The 7,205-nt window shown below is 38.5% G+C and overlaps 1 non-coding gene across 1 annotated transcript; it reads right to left on the reverse strand.

Annotated features, from left to right (window-relative positions):
• Nucleotides 1-127: 127 nt before the first annotated feature.
• On the reverse strand, nucleotides 128-199 carry TRNAE-CUC. Its single transcript has one exon. It is a non-coding gene; the product is annotated as a tRNA-Glu (tRNA).
• Nucleotides 200-7,205: the final 7,006 nt, after the last annotated feature.

Here is a 7,205-nt window from a genome sequence, read left to right on the forward strand (position 1 = left end):
TCTGCCGGGGCCGAGCAAGCTTGGACAGTGGCAGTGAGGTCCTTAGAACGTAGGTTTGTTTAGAGTGACCTTCTCTTAGATGGATTGCCTTACAGGGCTGACGAGCTCCATCTGCCCGGGGGAGATTTTCCCTGACCGGGAATCGAACCCGGGCCGCAGCAGTGAGAGTGCTGCATCCTAACCACTAGACCACCAGGGGTTGGATAAAAACTTTACTCATGCCCAAGCCTTTACCAGCTGCAGGATAGTTTAGCCCTGCAAGGGGAATCCATGGTGTATTCTCAAAGAATAGCTAAAACTATGACAATACCCTCCCAGAGGTTCACCCACAGTGCAGAGGTGAGAAATTGGTCTGCAGGAGGAGGCCCAGGGAATGAGATCGACTTGAACTCATTCAGGCAACAGCCCAGTCTACTTTTCTTTCTACTTGTTATGGAAAGGAGCCTAGGGAGATTAACCTCACTGGACTAACATTAGCCTTTTTGTGTCTCTTCCTAAAGCTTTTCAATGCAGGTTAGCTTAAGCTAATGGATATTTTTCCTCTCTATCAACTGCGACACACAGTTAATAACAGTTCCTCCTCTCCATACACTTTTGTTAGAGTCCCTCGCAGGAGGAAAAGCTGTGTGAGCACATTGCCAGTCAAAAAGGGGTTTGGTTTCTCAGTACACTAACACACTTCTTGAGGGAGCTGTCTTCCACAGGTTGTGCTCTTGGGAATGGATTGTTTAAATAAAAAAATAAATCTTCTCCCATCTTTCTTCTGGAGGTGTGAAGGTTTTGACATGCTTAGCTAGGACAGTCCTACTGTTTATCTCCTTCACATTAATTTGTACAAATACATTAAAAATCAAACAAAAAAAAACCCAAACCCAGTAAATCTCCTTTTTGTCCTATTAGAAAAGCTCATCTTCTCAATTCAATCAATGTAGGCAGCAAATCCATAAAAAGTAACAATATATAAAACATGTCATAGATTTGGCTCGAACAGTTTAATTAATTTAGTCCATTTGGGAGTAGATGACAAGGCTTTTTCTTCAGAAACCTTCATTGATTCCTTTTAAATAGTGCTGACACAAGTGGAAGTAATTCAAATTAATGATGGACAAAGTTCTACTTTGGGTCGAGATTCTTTAAAGAGTTCGGACTATAATCAGTATTAATACACCCATATTTAACACTTATATTATATATAAACAGAGTTGAGAGGTCTTTTCAGTGAGAAATTAAAATAATGAGGGAGAGCTTCCATTCTTTCCTTCCACTTCTCTTAATATTCGTATGATTGATTGCCTGACCCGTTCTCTGTGTAATATAGGAAAAAACCACAACTTCCTTGAGATGTTGAAGAAGAATCTGTGAAGAGGAGATCAAAACTTGGAGGATACACAAATAGGCTAAATTATTTATTAGAAACTGCTATGTGCCTGGAATTCAGAAGGATAAATTGTTTCAGAGAAAATAAGAATCTCACTTCCTTTGATTATGACGATAATCAATTATCAATTGCATTATGGTAACAAAGTGGCTTTATTTGTCTACATGCAAAAAATGGTGTTGCCCTAAACCTAAAGCCACTGCTCATAAATATACCAAATGAATTTTTTTGTTGAATTATTTCATTCATCTTCCAAGGCTGAAAAAGTAAAGAGTTCCTCAACAGAAATTTGACAGAAAACATAAGTAGATGGGAGAAAGATCAGCTTCATTGGGGCTTATTTGATATTCTCATTCATCACCAGCACCTAACAACCAAAAGCAAGTGTCTTAGCCTAATGCTCCTGCCCAAAGTGCAACAGCAGTGATTTGGAAGGGACATTAAAAATTACTTTGTAGTTTTAAGGGGAGTTTTATAAATATGTTTCTTAAGAAAACTACAGTATCTTCATTATTTGATGTTTTTTAGAAGCCTGAAAACAATCAGGAGCTGATCTTGAGCTGATGGAGAAACTGGACTAGCTGACCTCTCAAGGTCCCTGAAATACTATTTCTGATTCACAAACAGAAAAAAACTAATTCTGCCTGTGGAAGGAAAGCTTAAATTGTGAAGAAATTTACATAGGAGGGAGAGGATTTAAAGCTTTGCAGAAGGATTAAAGTTTGCTATGAGCTCCGGCATAAAAGTGGTACTGTTAAGTGAAAACCTTTATACAGTTAAGCAGCACCCTCATCCTTCAGAGAAATACCATTTGCAGATAAGAGACGTGGACTTCCAGATCAGAGCAAGGGGCACTTTCATGGTGAGTTTGAAGGAAGATTTAGTCTTTGGATTTTTACTTGTTATTGTACCTACCTGCTTCTCCACTTTCATGGGGGATAATTTTTTTACAAGACTATTGCATTAAGAAAACATGCTTGAAAAGGTGAAGGCAGCCCAGTGATAGTGCACAGAGCAATAGGAAGCACTCAGAATTTGAAGTGAGTCAAAGGAGTCTGAGCTGTGCACCAAGGAGAATAACATATCACTGAGATAAATTCTCTTGCTCGCGCCAGGTAGCACAATCATCCTTCATTACACACTCCAGCTCAAGTTTGCAAAATGAGTAGCAATTCCAGTTGCCTGCATTTCTGTCACTTTGGGCTGACCTAGATTCCAAAGAGTAAGGAGGGGAGAGTAAGGAGTGGATATCGAGACCATAGAGCAAACCTCCTGGGATCAAACTTTTGTAAGTCTGGTGCAGAGCTATTTTGGGTTGAACAACATAAAGCTGATGCATTAAAGAACTCTGCCACCATGTAATTAATGTTACATCTTTAAAGCTGACCTAGAATCTGGTCTCAGCCTGACTTAATCTATTGTGAAAGAAAAATAAAACCAAGGTCTGTGCAAGAACAGATGACCCAGCAGGTTACCTCAAGCGAGCCCCATCAGGACATGAGGCAACAGCACAAGTGAAAAGAAGTTGTATACCAAACACTTGTGTCACCTTTGTTTTCTCAATTCAGATTACTTTTTTTCTCATTTATTAACTTATTTATGGCCATGTTTATTGGGAAAGCCTTCAACATGACACTGGAGCAAGGCTAAACCATCTCCATAATAAGATTCCTTTCTTTGTGAGACTCTTGTCAGATAAATCATGTTGTCCCCAGTTCAAACTGTAAAAGATGAATCTGTCTTATTGTTGCCACAATTCAAAATGCAGACTTGTGCTCAAATTATGCTAAAGCTTTAAGGCTTTTCACAAAAGATCCATAGCATAATCTTAATATTCAAGTACTGGTAAACCTCTCTCGAATCTTTGCTGCATAGGAAACGTTAAGTTCAGGGAACACAGCCAACAATGCCAGCCACCTCACACTCCCTTAAAAGGCTGCCGCAAGTCATGAGAATTCATGAGGAGAGCTGTTTAAAAAAATATTCTCTCTCATGTGAAAATTTTTCTTTTTCATCACCTGCCCCTCACTCCAGTCTTTAAATATTTGTTTCCCCTTGCCACAAATCAAGATGTTACTTATAAGATCTGTGACATTTCCTTTAACAAAGCCACTGATTTTTGCCAGGATAGCTTGTGATTTTTTTTCCTTTTAAAAAAACACCAAAAAAACCCAAAAAACCCACCAAACACCAAAGAACTCCCTGTATTAGAATATGAATTTTCTGGATAAAACAGGTTTGGTTGTGATAAACAAAGAATAGAACGGAGGTTGACTCTTCCCTTTCCCTTCTTCAGCTACTGCCTGGATTTGGGAGTTTCACACTCTTCTGTACTTCTCTAAAACAAAGGATAAAAATAGCCCTAATGAGCAGCTCTGTAACTACAAACAGCAAGTATTTCAGTTAGAAAAAAAATATCACTGTTAAGCTTTCAGTGGCTGTTATATATAAGAGCAATTTAAAACATATAGTGTAAAAATGATGAAAGCTACCTTGACAGGGGTGCTTTTAAATCTCTAAGATATATGGAAATATAAAATAAATATTTAGCATGTTGATTTTGCACGTAGGAAGGAGTCAAATGCATGCCATTACCAACATCTTCCCTCCCTCCCCCACCACTGTCTTCAACGCAGTGAAAGACACATCACCGTTGCATGTATTCTGTTATTCCTTTGTGCCCACAGGCACTCATGCATCATGATTTAAGAGTAAATTAAAAAAAAAAAATCTGGTGCATTAATTGTATGACACAGAAGAGTTCAAATGGAATTGAAAGCCTGTTCTCATCACCAGGTACATTGTGTAGTAAGCGACAGTTTCAGATATTAAATAACGCTGGAGACAAGGGAACAAATATTCCCTGTGAATAGGTATGGAGTTAATTGAAGGTTGCCCTATTGTTCTACTACTGTAATCCAAAACACACCTGCAAGGGCTTCCTTCCTCTTTTGATTCACATACACAACTATTTGGGGGGGAGAAGAGGAATGAAAGTCAAAAAACGAAGTAAAATGAGGGGAAGGGAAGGGAGAGAAGATGAGAACAAGACGAATCTTGGGTTTTTTTTCCTATAATCTAAAAAGAGTTAATCAAAGTAAAATGTGTGTTGCAATATGGGGGGAGGAGGAGAAATGAGCTTAAGAGATTAAGTGCATAAATGGAATGGAATTTAGCCACATGCCATTACAGTCAGTAATAGAGATTTTTTTTTCCTCCCCCAAACAAATATCACAAATAGAACTAAACAGTAAGGGATAATTTGGGGTGGTAGCTCTGAAGTCCTCTATTCAATGTCAAGAGAATGCATGAACAGTGATGCATGCTATCTGGCTGAGAAAAGGGAATTCTAAAGTAGGCTCCGTTCTTCATGGCCAGACAATTTCTTTTTTGTGTTCTGCCAGAACTCTAATTGTAAAGCCCCTTTCAATTGCACCAATCAGCCATGTCTTTCAAGTTGGCTCCCCCCATTCTATTATTCAGCTGACAAGCGGTTATAAAAAGAGAGATTTTTTTCCACATAGGCAGAAGCTATGCGAAGATAAGTGACGCCAGCTACATTTAAATTTAAAACCCAGATTCTTTCATAAAATTGTAGGTTGCTGCCATTCACTTCTTATTTTATCAACTGGCAACTGGAAACACTTTCTCCCCTTAAACAATAATAAAAGGAGATAAGCTAGTAAAATACCTCTGAGTAGGAGTACAGACAAAGCAGAATGCTGTAAGAAAGGGACAGATTTTAACCAGCCCAGAATGAAAGGACAGTAGAATATTTCATACCATGGAAAAAAATGACTGCCCAATTCTAGAGAAAAGGATACCACATATTTTCATAATTGATAAAAAACTGAGGCTTCTGAGACTGACATTGCAGCCAAATAACGACACATAGTCCACATCTGAAAAAAACAATGTGGACGAAAAAAAAAGCTGGGTGTGACATGTTTATTTTGGTTGGGTCAAGTCATATCATACCTTTGTCATAAAGGCATCTGAATTTTCTGAAGGTAGATTCCTCTCGTATTCCAAGTTAGCAAGTTACTCATTTGATTTCAAACGTGTTATTTGAGATAGTCTCCAGCAAAAAGCAAAAAAGCAAGCAGAAGCTGCCAGTGTGATTTACAACTTTGTGTGTGTAATATCCTCCCACATGGTATTCCTGGATTATGGACTGTCCAGAGAGGTTTGCAAGATGGAGCTCCATGAGAAGAAAACAAAAAGGAAGATTAGGGTAGTTATCATCGCCTGTTTTCAAGCTTCCAAGGTAAGACCTGATGCTTCAGACAGCCTTTGGATGCTTGAAAATGTGAGACTGGCCATTCTGCTAGCATGAGGGAAAACACACTGGATTTTCTGCATTAGTTTAATGGAGAAGAAAGGAAGTTAATGGGAGTGACTGAAGGTATTCCATAAATAAGAAGTAGGAGTAGAGTATATTGTAAAGTGTTTTCAGGGAAAGAATCAATAAAATACAAGGAAATGCAACTGCCAGACTTCTGCATGCAAAACAAGAAATGCATTGAAAGAAGACAAAAGACCTTCCCCGGTCTGGAAGGAAACGAAAACTCAGGCAGATCATTAGGAGAGACACATTCTACACAGTGTAGTTACCAACAAGCTATAGCTGTCATATGCCCAGTCATAGTATGCAAATCAAAGGAGTAGAGACAGCTGGGGAGTGATGAGCTATCATGGAAACCAAGAGTCTGAATAAAAACAAACTTCATAATAGAAACCAAGTTGTGAAGGAGCTAATGAAGACCATCCCATAACCAGGGAAAATATTTGAACAGGACAAATGTACACAATATTTTCACAAAAACTAGTGGTTCGGAGTGGGGAGAGAAATCAAAAAGATCCAAAGAACTTAGCTGTTCAGTACACTGAAAAATACTTCAGTCATAATGTTCTCCAAACATAATGCTTTTTTTTCCTACCAATCCCAGCACACAACCCATCAAAGAAAAAATTAAATCAGCCAAAACCCTTAAAAATTCAAATGGAGCAAAAGAAAAGGTTTACATTCCTCCATTTCCAGAGTTACCTTGCTGAATGATTGCAAAGCCAAAGAGAAATGAATGATTCATCCAGGACTATAAAGTGGGTCAGTGCAGACTCGAGAGTGTTAGGTTCCTAGTGTGTCTTTTAACTATTAGACTTAATTCTTTGACAAAGCTGTCTCAATGAAATTAGCCAGAATAGTCCTGGTACACCTTTTAATAAAAATTGGTTTCAAATATCTTCCTGCAACTCTCCCCCCTTCACCTTATCCAAGCAGAATACGTGTCTATCACATAAGATGTTATTGGATCAGATGGAGAAATAGAAAATTGTATTCTGTGGGTAAAGAACTCAAGTCAGACACATTAGAAATTTAAAAAACAACCAGTCATGATTGATTGACTGGTTATTCATGTGAACCCACTAGGAAATGCAACATCACTTTATCAGCATGCTCTCATTTCAGGAGTGCTATGACTCTTGGTTTAAGTAAGCTATTTTTCCTCAAGAGTACTTATTTATATTTTAAGCAGAATTTTCTCGTACTGAGGCTGAGCCCCAGCAGAAATTAGCCTGAAGGGCTCCTTGGCTCTATTTTACTTCTCAGTGGTCTGTGTATGTGTTTTCTAGATAGCTTTCTACACCATTTTAAAGTGGTTAGAACAACTGTTTATCTCTATGCGTCAGTGAAGAGTACAGGGATCTGACTGGACTTGTGGATTTCATTAAATGGACAACCACCTGAAGAGTAGTTGGTTCAGCATGACAGTCTCACCTCGCCCTTCCAGGACTAGAGATCCAACTGACAGAACCTGTAGTGACA

The sequence above is a fragment of the Lepidothrix coronata genome, unplaced genomic scaffold (assembly GCF_001604755.1).
Source record: "Lepidothrix coronata isolate B3197 unplaced genomic scaffold, Lepidothrix_coronata-1.0 Scaffold74, whole genome shotgun sequence".
In the NCBI taxonomy this organism is placed as follows: Eukaryota; Metazoa; Chordata; class Aves; order Passeriformes; family Pipridae; genus Lepidothrix; species Lepidothrix coronata.